We start from the raw sequence: 20,876 nt of genomic DNA on the forward strand, positions 1-20,876 counted from the left end.
TGAAAAGCAATATGATCGGATAAAGGAATTCATTAATTTTGATCAGTAAGTTAATGGCTTCATGTAGACATCGACAAATAAACTTAAGCAGGTTGTTACCTTAACTAGTTCACTTTTTGTAACAGGACTTTGCAGAAAATTTCAATATAATGCTGTTGAAAAGTCACAGCTTGCCGAAGGTCATTCAATGACTTTTAATGTCAGGCCACAGATTTACTGATCTGCCTTCAAAGATTGACATATCCTTGGAAGATTGTATGAGAGAGGTAAACTATGCAGAGCAGAATTGACATTTCCTCGGGTATAAGGTTTACATGTTTATCACTTTAGTTGTATACACTGTATATATTTAATGCTTCTATTTGCTTTATTCCATTTCTCCTGTTGTTACTTTTGAGTTATGGTTATATTTTTAACACACTTAATAAGTTCCATTTACATAAACTATGCATATGCTTAATAAATAACGTAGACCAATTTTTTTTTCGCATGTATTCCTACAAGAGCATTTTCTGTATTTTTATTATTATTTTATTTATTTATTTATCATCAATACCTTTATGTAGATTTCTTATATTTATATTATTGTTCAATTTGAAAGTCTGATAAAATATCGCCCTTTATTCTATTCCTGTGGTGTTCACAATTCCACATAAGAGACGATGTCCTACAGTTAATAGACCTGATGAGTGAGTGCAACGTACTCCACCGACCTGCGTTCTGCTACAGTATTCCTCAATGAACACCTGGGCACAAAGTGCTTTTAGGATTTGCAATTTTAGTGCACAACGTTTCCAAGATTCTTCTTTTGCAAGATCTATTCCCTTATTCTTCTGCAGGAAAGTAAGTCCATCTAACATGGTGCCAATTGCACCTGCATTTATGTAACTCAATAAGTTGTAATAATTGCAATACAAAAAGTGCATCCTATAATCCCTGAGATGCTGATGGGGGAGTTTGCATCTGTGGCCTGTTAAATAATTATATGCTCAGAAGGTAACACAACATGCCATTTTGCTTCCATAATGCAACTGTCTGCCATATCACTCCGAGTGCTGAGAATAAAGAGTTAAATATGTTGTCTAATTTGACTACACGCACTGAAAGGTTGTCTTACTGTTATTGCAAACAATTAAAGCTAGTGGTAATTCCTGAAAACAATTTTTTAAGAAATCTTAAAATAAACTTTGAATTAACAATACAGTAATTATTCATACTTTTCAGTTGAGCATCATTCCTTTCGCAAAACTGCAGTATAATCATGGTAAGCAAGGTGATATCATTTGTTGCTGTATACTTCACAGTAGTAAATAGCAGTGCTGCAATTTGAAATGTAGACAAAAAGCTGTTGCTGTACAAGGAATCAATACTATAAGAGAGCTGTCTGTGTGTGTGTATTTTTGTGCGTCGCCATTTTTCTGAGAGAAGGCTGAACGGATCTTCGTCAAACTTTCAGAGGTTCATCAGTGAGTATCCGGGACTGTGTTCGGCAAAGGGATATTTTTTTTTTTTTTTTAAAAAGGAAGTTCCTTTTTTTTGTAGATTTTTCCAAATCGATCTATGGTGCCTGAGCGTTTGGAGCTATGTGAAATGTAATACAAGTGTATAAATTATCCCTGATTAGTGTGTGTGTGATATTATTATATTAAATATATAATTTTATTAGTGGGTGTGGGGAAGTGTTTTAGGCACCCACAAAAAATAGAAAAAAAGAATTGATTTCTTCAAATTGCCGACAGGATTAGAACAGCACCAGGCAACGCCGGATACTCCTGCTAGTGATCTATAAGTGAAAAGTACAATTCACTAAAAAAAATTAACTCATATTGACATCATTGTTATTCGACATTTTAAGGATTTAACTGAACAACCAATTAGATATTATTTTTTCTATTATGGTCCGTCATACCATATAATGAGATAAATCCTTGTATATGAAGAGGTTACTTACTGTCTAAACATGTAACCAACCATTCCTTCTATGCCATGAGGATGCATAGAGCTGCTGACAGTTTCTTGACTATTGGGCACAATCCTGGACGGGTCGTCACTCTGACCCAGGAAACTCGAATAGCTCATTCATTCCAGTAAGATGGTACTCATTTTGCCTACCTCGGAAGGATGACAGGCTATATCAACCCACCCGATGTTAATTAAACGGTTTGACAGGGGCTCAAACTGACCCTAAGATTTTAAGCCAGCCATATTAACTGGTAAGACAACACCAGGCTGTCTATACATGTATAACCCATCAATTTTATTTTATGTATTTTATACATTAGCTCATAATGTCCTACGAGACTTGTACAACCACAATTATTTGAATCTTCGAGGTCCAGTTTATAGTGATTGGGCCCATATAAACCACAACAGCATCTATCCTCCCTCCAGTTACAAATGCTCAAACAATATTTTGTACCTTATCGATCTTTTAGAATGCTTCTCATAGATACATTTACTACTTTAATTGATACTCCTTTATAATTAATTAGTTTTATGACAGATTGTAGCTCAATGGCACAACATGCAGCATTCTTAAAATGTCCTTGCATTGCTTTTGTTAATTAGAGTTATATTATGCATTATGCCAAATGCATAATAATAATAAAAAATTGCATTAATTTTTGCATTTAATGATGACAATATTATTGTACCTTTTATGGTAAAAAATATGGTAAAATCAAAGCTATATTCACGTCTTAAATAATGGGTATAAATTCCACTGTAAATAAAATGAATAACAGAATAATAATAATAATAATAATAATAACAGCAGCAGCAATTTATACATTAATTATTACTTGTTGGCATAGATCAGACAACAAGCACCCCGTGGCACAGGGTTGTCCTCCTGGAATGACCCACATCCACCCAGAGTAGTCCAACCTTTCTTCTCTGCCTCATATTCTCCTTTTTACCTCCCTCATACCTAGAAGTTACCACGCTCCATGGGATGGCCTGGTTGGAATGGTGCTCGGGTTCAAAAATCATTTAACCACTGGCGATGCCCTCATTAAGTGTGAAGGGCATTATTTCATGCGCATTAGCGCAGAAAACAACAATTGGCATCAGTTATCCCACAACACCGCGTTCAAAGAAATCGCTCCGTGAGCTTCCCTTTGATATCAAAGTGCAATTTCATTGCAATTATTATTTCTTTATAATTATGAATAATGAAAATGAACCATAATAAATTGTGATTAGCTTAGTGTTAAGTTCCACTTTAGCAATGATGTGCTGAGTAATAAACGCGATGCAGTGAACATTAGAATGTTTGACGTAGGTTTGATATTCTTACATTTTAAGCTATCCCCATGAGGCTGTATCACAATATCCAAATTCTCCTCAATCAATTTCACATTTTAATACAAAGATTGTTTGTAGTGGAGTGTGGGTTGTGCGAGGCGTAGTTAAGTGGGCTTTATTTTGTCGCCCGGAGGAAAGAAAGGCCCAGTGTCAAATGAATTCTTGTTGTTTATCATGACAATGCAATTGTGCAGCAGATATTCACAGGTATTGTTGCGAAAATGTATTATATTATAAACATCATAATTAATATGTTACACCTATGTAACAAAATGTAATGTATTTATTCATAAAAAGTCTTCAACCTTTGAACTTCCCAATAAAATCCCATAAGTTGTTTATACTTTATTAGTTTCCTTAGCCAATAATAAAAATTTGCTCAAACAAGGAAACATTTCTGATTTGATCAGTCACAAGTAATGAAATCAACCTCCTTGGATTCTTCTTGAGTATGGCTTGACAAAAAGCAACTCATAAATCCAAGTCCAGGTTTTACTGTTCTGATTTCTGGTGGTGGCAGCTCTTCTTTTTTTTCTTCTCTTCTTGCAAACCTGCACTTCCTCTCCCATCACATTCCTTCAGTGCTGTCATTCTTGGTTTCCTTAATCATCCTTCCCGACGTCCCAATCCTGAGGTCAGTCCTCATCTATCTGCCATTGGAATTGTCAAATCAAACCCATTTGGTAATGAGTGTGGGATTACGGTGGTAACCCCCATCACATCAGCACCCTCCCCCACATCATCTCCTTCATGCACAGGTTTTCCCCACATCCGCTCCAGGTCCCTCCTCTCCCACCCCTGCTATACATCTTCCAATTCCATGTCCCTCCTCCCCATGTCTCCCCTCTTTGCTTTCCCATGCCCTACCCCTTCTCTTCTCCATTCCCACTCTCCCCACACTCCCTCCAGCTATGCGCATTCCCACACCCTGCAAACATCCCCTCCTCCCCTGTCTCAAACTGTATGGATCTCCAACAGCTCAGGCATTCACTCCAATTTGAAAATCTCTCAATCCAGGCCACAACTAAACCTGACATCGTTTGGGATTGAATGGTCGGGAGGCCGAACCCATCTCGTTCTCCAATGAATGCAAGCCCAAGGTATGGACTTACGAGTATTAATGATCAATCAGGTGGCCTATCAATAAAGTCTGTGACTTCTGGGTGACTGTACAATGACCACAAAAAAGCAATGTATGGTTCAAACAAAACTTGTACATTGAATAAACGGATACCGTCAAATGAGGAAGTTCACATACAATTTATACTATAAGAGAGTCGTTTGTCTGTTTCTGTCACCATTTTTCTCAGAGATGGTTGAACGGGTGTTTGTCAGTAAGTGCCTGGGCGTTTTTTGGGCAAAAAAAACAAAAATGAAATTTTTGAAAAAAAAGTTCAATTTTTTGTGGGATTTTTTTTTTTTTTTGTATACAAGATCGAGGCTCGTGAAAGAGCGAACATTAATCACACAGAAAGACAAGCCGACACATAAAACATATAACATCGGGAGCGGTAGACAAGATGGGGAGAGAGGGGGAAGGACAAACACAACATTTGAGAGCAGGGAACGAGAGACATGGAGACATCGAGAGATCTGAGAGAGGGCGAGGGCTTTGGGGGGGGGGGGCATGGGAAGGGGGCGGTGGGAGAGGTATAAAACATATGGACACTGCCAGGACTTCCAGGAAAGAAGTTGGAATTTCAAACAAGGTGGATCTGGGGTGAATTAGCGGGGGTAGAAAAGATCAAGGTTTTGGATGGGGGAAGATAAGAGATGGTGGTGAACAGCTGTTTTAAAGACCTGGAGGGAGGAGTGGGATTGAAGGGAGTGAGGGAGTTTGTTCCAGAGGCGGGAGAAAAGAGGAATGAAAGAGTGAAGGTGAGCAGAGAGCCGAGATTTCGGCAGTTTAACCATCAGAGGGTTGCTGGCAGATCTTGTGCGACCTGTAGGAATATTTGGGGGACAGAGCACAGAGAGAGCTGGGGGTGCAAGGCCGGAGAGGAGTCGGTAGAAGACAGAAAGACCACCTACCTGCCTGCGGTGAGTGAGTGAAAGGCCCTCAGAGATAGCTTCATCGCGGGAGATTCCAATAATTCTGAAAGCTTTGGGTTCAACAGCGTGAAGCCGAGCTAGGTGTGAGGCAGGAGCACCGGCCCATAGGGGAGAACAGTATTCCATTGAGCTGCGGATGAAAGCCTTGTATGTGGTGAGGAGCTCAGGTGTGCCGAGGAAGGACTTCGCACGATGGAGGATGCCCAGTCGGCGACTGGCTTTGGAGGCCAGCTTGGAAATGTGGTTTTCCAAAGAAAGATCATGGCAGATAGTGAGACCCAAAATCTTGAGCGACAGAACTTCTTGGAGAGGATTGTTGAGAAAGTAGATGGGAGGGTTGTCCAGTCGATCTTTTCGGAGAGACATAGTAAGAGTGTGAGATTTGTCAGGATTGAAAGACATGTTCCACTTGTTTGACCAGTCTGTGATTTTGTCCAGGTCTTCAGAGAGTGAGGAGGCAGCAGACTGCCGATCTGAGGGAAGAGGAATGGAGCGGCAGAGAGTGGAGTCATCAGCAAAGAGATAGAGAGGATTTTCGAGAGAGTCAGAGAGATCATTGATGAAGACCAGAAAAAGCACGGGGCCCAGAACACTGCCTTGGGGAACTCCAGCCTGAACAGGAAGAGGAGATGAGAGAAACCCATTCAGGGCCACACGTTGACGACGACTAGAGAGGAAGTCCGCCAGCCATGCGTGGAGATTTCCATGGATACCAAAGGAGGAGAGTTTGGTGAGCAGAGCGGGGTGCCAGACCGTGTCGAAGGCACGTGATATGTCGAGGGAGACAGCTCTAATTTCCTGTTTGGCATTGAGGACCTCCATCCATTGTTGAGACAGCAGAAGCAGCATGTCCAGAGTAGAGTGACCTGGTCTGAAACCAAATTGATGATCAGAGATCAAGCCATTGGAGAAGAGGAAAGATTTCATATCCGAAGCAATGATGGATTCCATGACTTTGCTGATAATTGGGAGAAGGCTGATTGGTCTGTAGTTGCTAGGATCTGTTTTTGCACCTTTTTTGTGCAAAGCGGTGATGTTGGCTGATTTCCAAGCAGATGGCAGTTGACCTTGAGCAAAAGAGAGGGTGAAGAGAACAGAGAGAGGGTGAGATAGAGCAGCAGAGCAGGATTTTAGGACCCGTGGGCTGATGCCGTCGGGTCCAGTTGCAGAATCAGAGTCGAGGGTTGACAGAAACTTTTCCACCTTGTCAGGAGGAAAGGACACGGAGTCCAGGAGCAGCAGGGTACGACTGGGTATGGTGGGTACAGAGGGGGATGGGTTTGGGACACAAGATTTAGAGGCAAACACAGAGTTGAGGCATTCAGCTTTTTCACGTGCGGAGTCAGGTGTGTAGCCGTTTGAGGTAAGGGAGGGGATGGAGGGGGAACAAACACCAGAAACGGATTTGACCAGACGCCACCAGGATTTGGAAGAGGGAGACAGATAAGAGAGTTCGGTCCTGAGAACGGAGAGATATTGTTTCCTGGCTCTCCTGAGGGTGGACACACACTTGTTTCGGGCTTTGTGAAAGGAAATGAGATTTCCTTCCATTGGATTTGCTTTCCAGGAGACGAAGGCAAGTTGTTTCTGGGCAACAGCCTCACCACAAGATTCCGTGTACCATGGACGGGAGGAAGGGTATGACAACTGAAGACGAGATGGGATAAATCTGTGCATGAGAGAGAGCAATTTACTTTGGAAGAATTCCCAGGATGAGTTGATGTCAGAGGATTTAAAGAAATTGATCTATATTTCCTAATACTGTACTTTGTAGCTATGTGAAAGGTAATAGTAAAAAGGTAACACCCACAAAAAAACGAGAAAAAAGATTGATTTCTTCAAAATGCCAACAGGATTAGAATATCACTACACAATGCCGGGTACTCCTGCTACTCTGCTAGTGTTACATACAAAGTTACAGTTCACATAATTCACACCATCACATACAATATACAACTCTGATTCCCACGTTGAGGTGTCAACCATTGGTTCAGACTCAGACCTTGTCATTCTGCTGTGGACATGCTGACATACGCCCAGCAATGGATGGAGGCAGAAGCCCTCAATCTCAGAATTGAGATCAACACTGCTTATCTGGACATAAAACCACCTTTTAGAGGCCATTTTTGTCCTTGTCCTTTTGTCCATTTTTGTCCTTCTCACCCTGTCCTTATCTGGACATAACTCAAGCATTTAAAATAATCTGGCACCCCACCTAGCTCTCCAAACTCACTTTTCACTGAATCCGAGGCCAACTGCTTTAATGGAATTCTGACTTCCTCCAATCTCATAGGCAGCGTGTCTCTTAATGTGATCCATTCATCTCCCCTTCCTGGCAAGGCTGAATATACCATAAGGCAGTGTTTTTCGCCCAGTTCCGTTACTCATCTTCAACAATCTTTTTGATTCTCTGGAACATCCTCATTATCATTTCACTGATAACTCCACCCTCTACCGTATCAACTCTTTTCTTTCAGGTAGGCAGCACCCTCTCCCCTCTCTGCAGACCTTGATAGAATCAGCAGCTGGTCCAACACTTGGAATATGTCTTTCAACCCTGATAAATGCCACATTCTCACCCTGTGTTTCTGAAAGGACTTCCTGGAGAACCTTCCCATCTACATCCTTAACCAACCTCTTGAAGTTTAGTCGCTCATACTTTTGGCCCTCGCCATTGATCAGCACTGATATTTCTTGGGCAAACTATATATTTGAGTTGGCCTTCAAAGCCAAATAATGGAGTACTGCTCTTCCATTTTGGGTTGGTGCTCCTGCCTCACACCTATTGATGCTGTGGAAAGTCACTCAAAATCATTGGAATCTCCTGTGATGAACCTGAGTTTCTGGCCCTGTTACTCTCGCATCACATTTCCATGTTGGTAGCATCACACACTCTCTCTCATAAAAGTCGGGTGCCTGGACACTCAGTCATTTCAAATTGATGCAAAAGTTTCGTTTACAGTACCAATTGGAAGGTAAGGGCCTATAGAACAATTTTGGTTCGAGTGTCAAGCACTCATATAAAAAAAATTGGGGAGGGGACTTGGAGGATTTTTTTCGTCACGAATCTTCCCCATACCCACCTGCGTTGTCATCCGAAGGGTCCCTCAACTCTTGTACCAAGTCAGATTTGTTGGTATACATCGTGGAAGCCAGTACAAGTAGTGCCATTTCTGTCGACAAGGATATAGTTGCGCCAGATGTTAATGACTTCATTGTTATTGACGTGGAGTACTGATACACTCATTTCCTCGTACAACTGTCCAAGGAAACACCTTTGATTCATATTTCGACAAGGTATTCTGCCCAAGAGTTTGCCACGACTTGAAAAGATCAACAAGAGTAGACATTGTCTGGGACCAGTATCGTGCACTGACAATCAGAGGCACAAGGGGAAAACGAGGAACAGGCACCCGACAACACGTATCTGGTACTGCCAAAATCCCAGGAAATTGGCAGAAGTTTCTGGCGAACGTTGATAACAAGAAGGAACTGTTCTCATTCCTGTCAAAAAAGATAACAGAAGGACAGTTCCCAGATGGCAAGGATCTACATCACTGCAGGTGATCAAGTCCACCATGTTGGAAACAGTCCACCAATGGATCAACGCAACCATGAGGAAGCTGACATTCGTGTCCTAGTACATCTCCCCCTCGCCCTCCAAACATCGTCACTTGGGATGGTTCATACTGGAGACACAGATGTTGTCGTAATCCTTCCGAGTGATTTCCATCACATCAAGGTTCTGAATCCGGCCGCAGAAATCAGGATCTCCTTCAAAGCGGGAAAGATAACCAGAATGATCTCCCTGAACACTATCGCCACAAACCTGGGCACGACAATGTGCAAAGCCATGGCCCTCTCCCATGCATTCACTGGATCAGACAGCACATCTTCCTTCAAGTTTAAGGGTAAGCGATACTGCTGCAAGTTGATGCACGAAGTGCCATCCCTCATGGAGGAATTTGCAACGATCGTCAACACTCCATTCCAAACATCGCCAAGGCTGAATGAAGTGGCAATGAACTTTGTCTGTAGGCTGTACTCCAATGAGTCAAACGAGGACAATGACGTTGACCTCGTCCGAATGAGGATGTTCTCACAGAAGACTAGGGACGCGCAGAGAATTCCCCCAATGATTGATGCTTTGGATCAACATCTCAAAAGGAGCGTCTTCCAAGCGAGCATCTGGACAACAACCCAAAGCTCCATGGTGCCTGTCAACAACCCCACTAATCATGGGTGGAAGGAAGAGGATGGTAAGCTGCTTCACATTTGTACCTCGCTGCCCCTCACCAAGGATGTATTCCACCTGGATGTGAAGTGCACTTGCACAAGTACCTGCTCTCTGTGTAAGTGCATGAGAGCAAAGTTGAAGTGCACACGTCTGTGCAAGTGCAAATGTGAGAAGTACCCGGACCAGAACAATTTCCAATACTGACATGTATATATATGGTCGATTTGTTAGCCACTTTCTTATTAAAACTATTGTTCAAGGAGTTATTCAAGCAACTGTCCAAGGCCTAAGCAGTTACTCACCACCATATTGTAGCACAAAAAAGAAAAGAAAAAAAAAAGGCACTATATCATTGGGTCCGAGTATAATTGTCCAGTTAATTTTTTTTAAACATGTTTTAGCTTACCGGGCATATGACCCTTGGTCTTTTTTGTGGATATGCGCCGATACCGGCAAAATTATTGCTTCTATGGGCAATATGCTTGAAATAAAAGTTGCTAACCCTGATCCTGAATCCATTCATACCTCATATGTTCAGATCGGATCATCCAATCAAAAGTTATAACAGTTTCCATATTTCGCATAGGCCGGTGGGGGGTCGTGAACCCCCCACGTCCCCAGAAGCCCCATTTTTTATCTGAGTGCTTGACACTCGAACCAAAATTGTTCTATAGGCCCTTACCTTCAAATTGGTACTGAAAACGAAACTTTTGCATCAATTTGAAATGAAAAGAAAAAAAATTACCAATGCACGGCCCCCCACTATAACGGTTGGTAGCCTCTATCTTCTAGTCATCTAGTGTCTCCTTTTTGGTCTTGCACCCTCTTCCATTTCCTTGCTCTGTCTTCCCCCCTCCACCCCTCTATCCCCTTCCGCCAGGTTTTTGCAGAGTGCACATGATCTGCTGGTGACACACTTTTGGTGAAAACTCCCAAAAGCCAGGCTCATATTGCTGACCTTCACTCATTTGTTCTTATTACCCTGCGCTCATGAAGCGAAAAGCAGGGTTAGTCATTCGGTCGTGTGCGTACGTGTGGCATGTCTGCATTTTTAAAATTCATTTTCTCGGCAACCGTTGGTCCGATTGACACTAAATTTTACCAAAGGAGCGCTTCCGCCTGTAGAATTTTTTTATTCATAATTATGACGTCATAGATCACGTGGTGCGGACGCCATCTTGGAAAACGTTACACACATATCTCCATGACACACACAACGTTACACACATATGTTACACATATGTGCGGTCATGTGCGGTGCGGTCATGTTACACACATGACATATCGTTACACACATAACGTTACAAAAACGTTACACATCTATATCTCCCAAACCGCTCAATGGAAAAAGTTGAAACAAAGCTCATTGCCAAGTACTCCCCATGGGGAATAAGATATGTTGATGATAATATCATCAGTGCCTTCATTATGACGTCATAATTCAACAAGTACAACGCTTGATCTGATCAGTATGAAAAAAACATTTTTCCTCTGCAGCTGTTAGTTTGATGGATATGAAATTTTCACCACAAGAGCGTCTCCTCCTGTATATTTTTAATGATAATTATGACGTCATAGGTCAAGTGGTACAGGCGCTATCTTGTAAAAAAAAAAACGAAAAACGTTGCACCTCTATATCTCCCAAACCGCTCAATGGAAAAAAATTGAAATTTGGCTCATTGTCAAGCACTCCCCATGGGGAATAACATAGGTTAATGATGATGTCATCGGTACCTTAATTATGACGTCATAATTCGACAAGTACAACGCTTGACTCAATCCGTATGAATATTTTTTATCTGCAATTGTTGGTCGGATTGGCACGAAATTTTCATCATAGGAGCACCTCCTCCTGTAGAATATTTTAATGATAATGATGACATCACAGGTCACGTGGTACAGGCACACTCTTGCTAAAACCAAAAAACGTTGCACCTCTATATCTCCAAAACCACTCCATGAAAAAAATTGAAACATGGCTCATTGTAAAGAACTCCATATGGGGAATAGGTGTTGTTAATGATGATGTCATTGGTGCCGCAATTATGACGGCATAATTCGACAGGGACAACACTTAGTCTGATCAGTTTGAAATTTATTGAGCGTGATCTGTTCAACAATTATATTGGAGAATATAAATTTATCATGTTATCACTCACGTGGTGTGGCAGCCATATTGGATCAAAGAAAAAAAATTCAACAACAGAAATAAGTTGGCTAAAATAAATAAGAAATAACATATTTCACAAGAAATAAGAAAAAGTTGGCTCGCACCAAGTTGACCGCAAGGTAAGTATTCTATGAATACCACCTGGTTTTATCTTGTTTTTGGAACAAACCTCAGTCGGTTCAATCCCATTCTTCCATCCAGGGCTTCAAGCTGGCAGTTCACCAACACCACAGGTCATCTCTCATCGCATACTCATGATATTTTCTAGCCTAATTCGATATTCCCAAGCACAACCCTTCCTTTTCAGGTTAACGTGCTTCCTCCCCTCTCTCTTTATAATCCTATTGTTCATTTTCTGGTGTATTTTTGTTTCATCCACAGTTTCCCCTTCCACCTCTTACTGTGTTTGGGCTTGTATCCAGATAGTTCAACTGATGTGTCAGAGTCCCTCTACCTTGCTTTTGGTTTGTTTCCTCCCGTTCCGCTATGTTTTCATTGTTCTGTTATGCTCTGGTCCATTCTGTTTGATATCTCTTCCATAAGCCTCAACTTCATATACATAAATAAAAGAACAGCCAATAACGGCATCACTTGTTGCCGTGTGGATTGCTCCAATGGCCCTGCTGATTTTTAGCAATTCACAGTCGTTAACAATATGGGCCACGGTTTGGTCAGGGTTTCTGCAGTGCAGGTGGCAAGCAATCCAAGCACAGAATATGCAAATCAATGGGATATTTAATGTGGACCATTGTTTCCAGGGTAGATCAAATCCAGAAGGTTCTTTGTGTTTTCTCAGTGCTGTCGCCATTGATCTTGGACATCAAATCACAAGTCATTGAGGGCCTTGGCTATGCTTCAGAATGGCTTGCTTTATTTTGAGATGGGTGGTAGGTAAATTTTGCAGGTCTTCATGGGTGAGGAGACTTTTCTTGGCTTGAGTACGGTAGGGTTTGTGGAGTAATTTGTATTGCCTATGGCTATCAGACGGAGGAATATTTGAGAGCACAGGTAGTCAAAGTAGGGAAGTTGTTTTTAGTGTCCCAGTGATAGTTCATATTATGGAATTTAGGACATGATCTAGTTATTTTGTGTGCTTGTTCTCTGCCCACACAGAGGCGTAAGTACTCTGCAGTAGAATACACCAGGGTCAGGTAAAGCAGCGCAGAGAGTATGTGCATCTTTCCCGAGCTGGTGCTTGCAATGAAGTTTCCAGATAATATTGGCCAGTGTTTTTTTGCAAACATTCTTCAGACATCTTTGGATCTCTTTGGATAGCAATTACATTTGCATCACAGCAAACCTAGCACTATGGATAATAACTATTTTTACTTCTTTAAGTCAGGCCATGTCTGACATTCTACTGGTAAACATGTAATCCATTACTAACTGTTCATGGTTGGGTTGTCTTGACCAAACCGGCTCCCCCACCTGGGCTCGCCTGCGTGACAAGGATGCGTGACACACCCAGAAAAGTTGAAAGCAAGACTTGTCAAAACTGGAGCAAATCTTGAGCCAACAGCATGTCACCGCAACCCCCACTCCCCCCCCCCCCCCCCCCCCCCCCAGTCATCTTGCACTCCTTTGCCACTGGGCACAGGGCATGTTGGGTGAAGTATGTGCGTATTCTGCATCACTTTATAAACAAATCCTTGCGCAGGCGTCATCATCATCAGCCTTCGTCGACCCCTCGACAAACAGCCGAGGATGATGATGATTTAAACTTCTTAGCTTTGATTTAGAGGTACATCCTCGCCCTACATATTTTTGGGATAGCTGAATGTTCTAATCAAATATACGATACGTATTCTCTTATGTCATCACTTTGAGGTTGAACTTACACTACTCACAATAAGTTAGGGATATTGTGGGAGTGAGTTTATATTTTTATAAGGGTTAGGGTTAGGGTATTGAAATCAAGAATGCTGTATTTTTTCACACATTAATAACCATAGAATTAGGACCAACAACTTTTTTCAACATAATTAATACACAAAATCAACCACACCGAAGAACCTGCCAATATCCCAAACTTATTATGAGTAGTGTAATTAGGCCCAGCTCAAAAGATTACAAAATTAATTTTCCACTCAGTCCAGTTAGTGTCCTTGGCCCACTATCGTGGCTGTTGCTCATACACCAGGAGCCCTTTCATACACCGATTACAAGCCAGAAAATCAATTACATTTGATTGTTGCTTCACAGTTTCGCTGTTATCATGGAAATGATCTACCATATAAAACACAATGTCTGTTTGTACAGATGTCTGTTACCCTTCATAAGGACGATTTGAGTCGGGTTTTAAAGGCCAATCTTTTAACATGAAAGTTTGTTCACTACCGAATATTTTTGAGGATGGATTAAACTCAAAAATATTTTCAACAAAAGAGTAATTTTACTCTCTTCAATTGGAATTGTAGACGGTGGCTTGGAAACAAAGCCTCAAGGGTGGTGTACAGAAGCGTTTTTTTTTATTTTTTATAGCAGATAAACAAGTACAGATACATTCAAAGTACACCACCCCCATGCCAAATAAATAATTATCATCCAGGCGGCAATACTGCCATTCAGCTCATAGAGACTGTATTGGGAGGGAGAGGTGCACAATAATTGATTGATTAATTGCATAATTAAAATCAACAAATAATGATCACACAATATTTTCTTAATCAATTGCCTAATAGCACACCTAAACCACCAGTGCTTCATCCGAAGCTGTAACTTTTTGATAATTAATTAAATAAGTCATTAATCGAAAAAATTAACTAATTGACTAATCAATAAATAATTAATCAATCAATTGATTAATCAATAAATCAAAAATATCCTTTATAGCCACATCACTTGGTCACTGTCATGTCCAAATATCAGCTTCCTAGCTCAAAAGGTGCCTGAGATATTGCCCAAATGAGAAAGAAAATAAATAAATGATTAATAATGAAAATAAATAAATAATAATCATAACATAATTAAATAATTTATCAATTGGCTAATAGAATACCCAAACCACCACCGTTTCATCCGAATCTGCAACTTTAAAAAAAATTAATGTAGTCATTAATCAAACTAGAACGCCACTCAGTAGAGCGCATACTCCCGCTGTGGGTTTAGTTGGAATAATACGTTTTGTTTAACATCCCCTCTCCCCAAAACAATAAATGAAAAAGAAAGTAAGCCCTAACTGTCAGAGAATTTATTTTGATATAACTCGGAATTAGAGGAGAAAAACATAGTTTAAGAATAAGAATAAAAACTTTAATGCAGTAAAACAGAAAAAATCTTTCCCAAAAATTTTTCCAAAAGAAATTCCTGGATCCGGAATAATATCCTGAGCTTCACCAAAAACTAATCAATTCTTCCTTATCCCAAGGGCAATCATCCCACCAACTTTCATCCAAATCCGTTCAAAACTTTTCCAGATATCTTGTTCACAAACACACGAACACACACACGGACGGACACGAGTGAATGCATTACTCCCTGGCGGGAGTAACTAGAACACCACTCAGTAGAGCGCATACTCCCGCCGTGGGTTTAGTTGGAATAATACGTTTTGTTTAACATCCCCTCTCCCCAAAACAATAAATGAAAAAGAAAGTAAGCCCTAACTGTCAGAGAATTTATTTTGATATATCTCGGAATTAGAGGAGGAAAAACATCATTTAAGAATAAGAATAAAAGCTTTAATGCAGTAAACAGAAAAAAATATTTCCCAAAAAAATTTCCGAAAAAAATTCCTGGATCTGGAATAATATCCTGAGCTTCATCAAAAACTAATCAATTCTTCCTTATCCCAAGGGCAATCAACCCACCAACTTTCATCCAAATCCGTTCAGAACTTTTCCAGATATCTTGTTCACGAACACACGAACGAACGAACGAACACACACACACACACACACACACACACACACACACACACACACACACACACACACACACACACACACACACACACACACACACACACACACACACACACACACACACACACACACACACACACACGATCGAAGGCATTACTCCCTGGCGAGAGTAATAAACCTGAAAATCGCAGAGCCAGAACCAGAATTATTTATTTGATCTGGGAAGCCCATGCAAGGTTTCTTCTTCTTCAGCCTCTCACAACCCTGGGTGAATATGCGATCTTTTTTTAAAAAGTTGGAATTTTGCCAAATCTGTTTTATTCGTTCGTTGATATACCTCAGCCATTGACAAATCTGGAACTAAGTCTTTATAAGGTCATCAAATACTGACCGCAAATGACATTCGCTGAGCTAAATGTTGATATCTCTTCTGAGGTAAAATAAAAAAAAATAAAAAAAACAGTTTTAAAGCATTATACGTATCAAACGATACATTTTATGAAACGGGGAAACCTAATAGACACTTTGGTGGTTTTAAAATGACAGAATGTCTTAATTAGAAAAAAAAAAATGAACATTGAAGACGACGCTGCTAAAAAAATACACCGCTCTAACGCATAACCACGAGTTTAAACTACATTTACAACAAATATGAAAACTATTTTCATATCACAATGTTAAATATAGAATATATAGAAGATAATGTTAAAAAAAAATGAGCCCCATCTTCCAATGGTAAAAACATCCTTCAAAAAATTCCTGGATCGGGAATAATATCCTGAGCTTCACCATAAACTAATCAATTCTTCCTTATCCCAAGGGCAATCATCCCACCAACTTTCATCCAAATCCGTTCAGAACTTTTCCAGATATCTTGTTCACGAACACACACACAACACACACACACACACACACACACACACACACACACACACACACACACACACACACACACACACACACACACACACACACACACACACACACACACACACACACACACACACACACACACACACACACACACACACACACACACACACACACACACACACACACGTGAATGCATTACTCCCTGGTGGGAGTAATAATTAAACAATTAATCGATTAATGGTGGTTGTACAACCCCCAACATTCCATTAAAGCGAAAATAGAATTCAAATCAGAGCTAAGACAAGCAAAGCACGTATGGCCAGCCTGCAGGAATCGCGCCAAGTGAAAATTTTAATAATTACCCACACGCCACCTGAAGTAACTCGTTCAAAATATATCCGATTTGCACCGGGTTTGCGGTGGTCGAGTATTCAACTGCCTTAGTGACTACCAAGTCCGAAAGCCGAATTTAATTCCGAGTTGAAATGAGCCCATACGGGCTGCCTGCACGAATCGCGCCAAGTGAAAATTAAGGCACGGCCCTCAGCAAAGGCACGATTTCTTTATTCGACGATAACTTAAAAACTACAAATCCCACAAACTTCCAACTTACCTTATTCTTCTCTCGTGTTCTTATCTCTTGAAATCATCAACGGTATGCGTACATGTGATGCAAGAAACCAATCCGTTACATGGCCTGAGAAAATAAGGGTTGCGTTTCTTCTTCTTTCAACAATAACGACTTCTAGCTTCCAGACCGTACAACCAATCGTGTTGAAATTTTAAACACGTATTTCCCTTGATGATTGCTACATTACATTAACATTTTCCGTCGATCAAAGCAGCGGGTCAAGAGATAGAAGCTTTTAAAGATTTACATTCAATTATTTATTGCGGCCAAATCATGTGACTTATCAAAACTTCCCAAGCAATATTTTAACTTCCGCACATAGGGAACGTTTGTGTAAAGTTTCCACTCGATAACTCCAAAAATTAGGGATGAGATAGCATTTAAAGTTTATGCTTAAAAACGTCATAACTCCTAAATGATGCGACGTACGACATCGTCATGTGAGAACCTTTTGTCCATCATGGGCATGCGATTCTGCATGCAAAGTTAGGGCTCAATCTGTTCAGCCGTTGCAGAGAAAAGGGGGTTTTAGTGTTTTTCTCAAAAAACAATATGGCGGCCGAACCATGTGACGTATGACGTCGAAATTTTTTGCATTTTGATTTTTTTTTTCACTAAGATCATGTAAAAAAAAAAACCATATTCGTGGCATCAAGGGGTCTATTTGTCGAATTCCAACTTCGTAACGTTAGCACTTTTAATATCCTAAATAAACACGTTTTTTGGTCCGATTGCAGAGTTCTTTAGAATGAGCCATGACTCAATTTTTTCCATTGAGCCGTTACGGAGATAGAGGGGTAAATTTGAAGGTGTTTTCCAAGATGGCGCCCATACCACGTGAACTATGACGTCATAATTAGCAGTAAAAAATTCGACATGTTTAGCCAATCACTTGGTGGAAATTTCGTGTCAATCGGACCAACGGTTGCTGAGAACATTAATTTTACAGTTTTCGAAAGTGAACGACTGGCGGAAGAAAAGAAAAACTAGGAAAAACAATAGCTATTCCTCTGCATATAAATGCAGAGGAAACCTAATTATATTCACAATTCCCTGGTGCTTAATCTTCTTGCACCCAAACAGTTAACCTTATTCCATAGAGTGAATTCATCATCACCTTTTCCAAAAGTAACTCGTCTTCTGATTTTCAAGCACAATGCCATAGGGCTAATAAAGTCCTTCATTGTTTTTTTTAGAAAACCAAAATATTGAAAGTAGAATATTTGAGCGTGAATCAGCAAATTTAAGAGAAAGAGCTATCAATCGCATATAATAATTTTCAGAAATAAATGATAACGTAAAATATAATCGAATGATTGAGATATAGGTAAATCTCTTCTCGGGCCTCCACCCAAGGAACCATAAACCTAAAGGGGGCGCCATGCACTGCATTGAGCTCGATGGAGGATTAAGTGAGTGGGCCGGGGATGGAGGTGTGGAGTTGGAGGGAAAGAGGTAGCTATTATTATTAAGTACACAAACAATACAAGGAGATGCAAGTGTAAATGTAAAAGAGATGTTTAATAACCCAAGCTAATTATTGGAGTATTTGCGATTGCATATTATGCCTGGGAGAAGGAAGAGGGGGAAGAGAGTGATGACGCGAAGGTCTGAACTAATTTTAACTCGGTTTATGAGCTAATTGAGAGTTGCTTGTGGATTCAAAAGTGAGAGGCGGACAGGTTAACGTAAACAGCACGAGACACGAAAATGGAAATTGTAGAATGTGATGGTGAGAAATGAGGCTCAGAAAGTTGAATTGTAACTGTGTTAGGCCGACTGTGCAGCACCACAGAATGTTTTCTCTTCGCTGACCAAAAACACCCACAGTTTCCCAGAAGTAATAGTTTATCAGTGGGTCTCATGTTATCACAATACTTTTCTTTGACATAATTCTTTCAAAGTTGCTTGTCTTTTGGGATGTTGCCAAGAGTTGCATCTTACAAAAGTCACTCTCACAATGTCACCCCTGTATTACACCATAGATGTGTTGCATATTGTGTATTGAACCAATTTTTATAACCTAATGTTTTTTTTTAGTTCTACAAACAAACTTTCTTGAAATTTGTGTTTATATCATATACTGTAATGCATTTTGTGGAGTATTGACGTCTCAGCGACAATACAAAAATACCAGGAATGTATTAACATGAGTGATTTTATCTGATGCTTTGTTTAAATTTTACAACATCAATTGAAATAGGGTACCTCTTCAATTATTTTTTGCTCTCAAATTCACAAAGATGAAATTCTTCTTCATTAGCATGAAGATGGTGCTGAATTATATATCTTTTGAAGGTACAAGAGGGATATAATACATCATTTAAAGTAAAGCAAAAGTCAATTTGTGACAATAATTATTAGATATTATAATTAACACATTTTTCACTTTGTAACTTTAAGCACAAAATGTATTAGGTGCACATATATGGTAGGAACTTGAATCCCCTAACCCCAAAAAACCTGTTGTATCTGGGAAGATCCATATTCAAAAATTAAGGCACGAACTCGAGTACAGCTGCCTTGCAGGAAAAACGATGGGGCGGAAGATAAAGCACCAATCACATAATTATTAAAGGATAGATAACATTTCTGAATTAAATAATTAATAACTGCATACCCACCCATACGGATTAAATGAAATAATTAATGATAAATACATACAACATAATGGGTAAACCATAATAGCCTCTCTTTTTAACACTTCACCAGGAGACTTGCAAAGACACAGTTTACATAATTACCTCCGGCACCAAAGGTGGATGGAGGTTATGTTTTCACCACTGTCTATCTGTTTGTCCGTTTGTCTGTCTGTTCGTTTGTGAACAAGATATCTTAAAAAGTTGTGGACGGATTCAGACGAAATTTGGCAGATATGTAGCAAATGTGACAAGGACCAAAGAATTAGATTTTGGTGAAGATCCGGATCCGGCTACTATAATTTTTTAAGTGATTCTTCACCATTGGGAGATAGGGCCAAAAAGTATACATAGGAGGACATCTAAAAAAGTTGTGGACGGATTCAGATGAAATTTGGCAGATATGTAGCAATTTGTAGCATACAGTCAAGTGAAAAAGTAAGTACACCCCATGTAAAGTTTTGACTTTTTCAACATATTTCAACATACAGCTATTTGATCTTCATTTCAACAATATTGATAGATAAAGGTGATATAATATAACAAATATCATGAAACATTTACATTTTGTAGTCCATTGTATAATTTAAATAAACAAAATTGCAAATTTCACATGTGGAAAAAGTAAGTACACCCCATGAAATGTTTTTTAAATCTTTTAAACATATGTGGACATATCAATATTTGATCTTCATTTAAAAAGTATCTATAGATAAAGGTGATATAATTGAACAAAAATCAATGAAAAATTGACTTTGCAATAATTTATTCAACAAAAAATTGTTGAACAACATGCACAGCTCGTTCCAAATCCCCCCAAAACATCTCGATGGGATTTAGATCCGGGCTTTGACTTGGCCATTCCAGAACCCTCCATTTCTTTCTTTTCAGCCATTCCTTGGTGGATTTACTGGTATGCTTAGGGTCATTGTCATGTAGCAAGGTCCACCTTCGGTTGAGCTTCAACTTTCCGACAGATGGCCTCACATTATTCTCAAGCACCCTCTGGTACAATGAAGAATCAATAGTGGCTTCTATGATGGTGAGCTGCCCAGGCCCTGATGCAGCAAAGCTGCCCCAAACCATAATATTTCCACCACCATGC

At 40.0% G+C, this 20,876-nt stretch overlaps 1 protein-coding gene across 2 annotated transcripts in view; it reads left to right on the top strand.

Annotated features, from left to right (window-relative positions):
• LOC137425304 (beta-1,3-galactosyltransferase 1-like) overlaps nucleotides 1-20,876 on the top strand; it is a 91,101-nt gene that overhangs the window by 1,582 nt on the left and 68,643 nt on the right. Inside the window, exon 1 of one of the 2 annotated variants that reach the window (XM_068113584.2) lies at nucleotides 4,270-4,406. The exons of the other annotated variant lie outside the window; for it this stretch is intronic. The gene's annotated coding sequence lies outside the window, so the exon portion shown is untranslated. Of the gene's footprint in view, nucleotides 1-4,269; nucleotides 4,407-20,876 lie in introns of those variants that run through there. 2 annotated transcript variants of the gene reach the window in all.

Source organism: Myxine glutinosa, chromosome 4, assembly GCF_964187855.1.
Source record: "Myxine glutinosa chromosome 4, kmMyxGlut1.1, whole genome shotgun sequence".
In the NCBI taxonomy this organism is placed as follows: Eukaryota; Metazoa; Chordata; class Myxini; order Myxiniformes; family Myxinidae; genus Myxine; species Myxine glutinosa.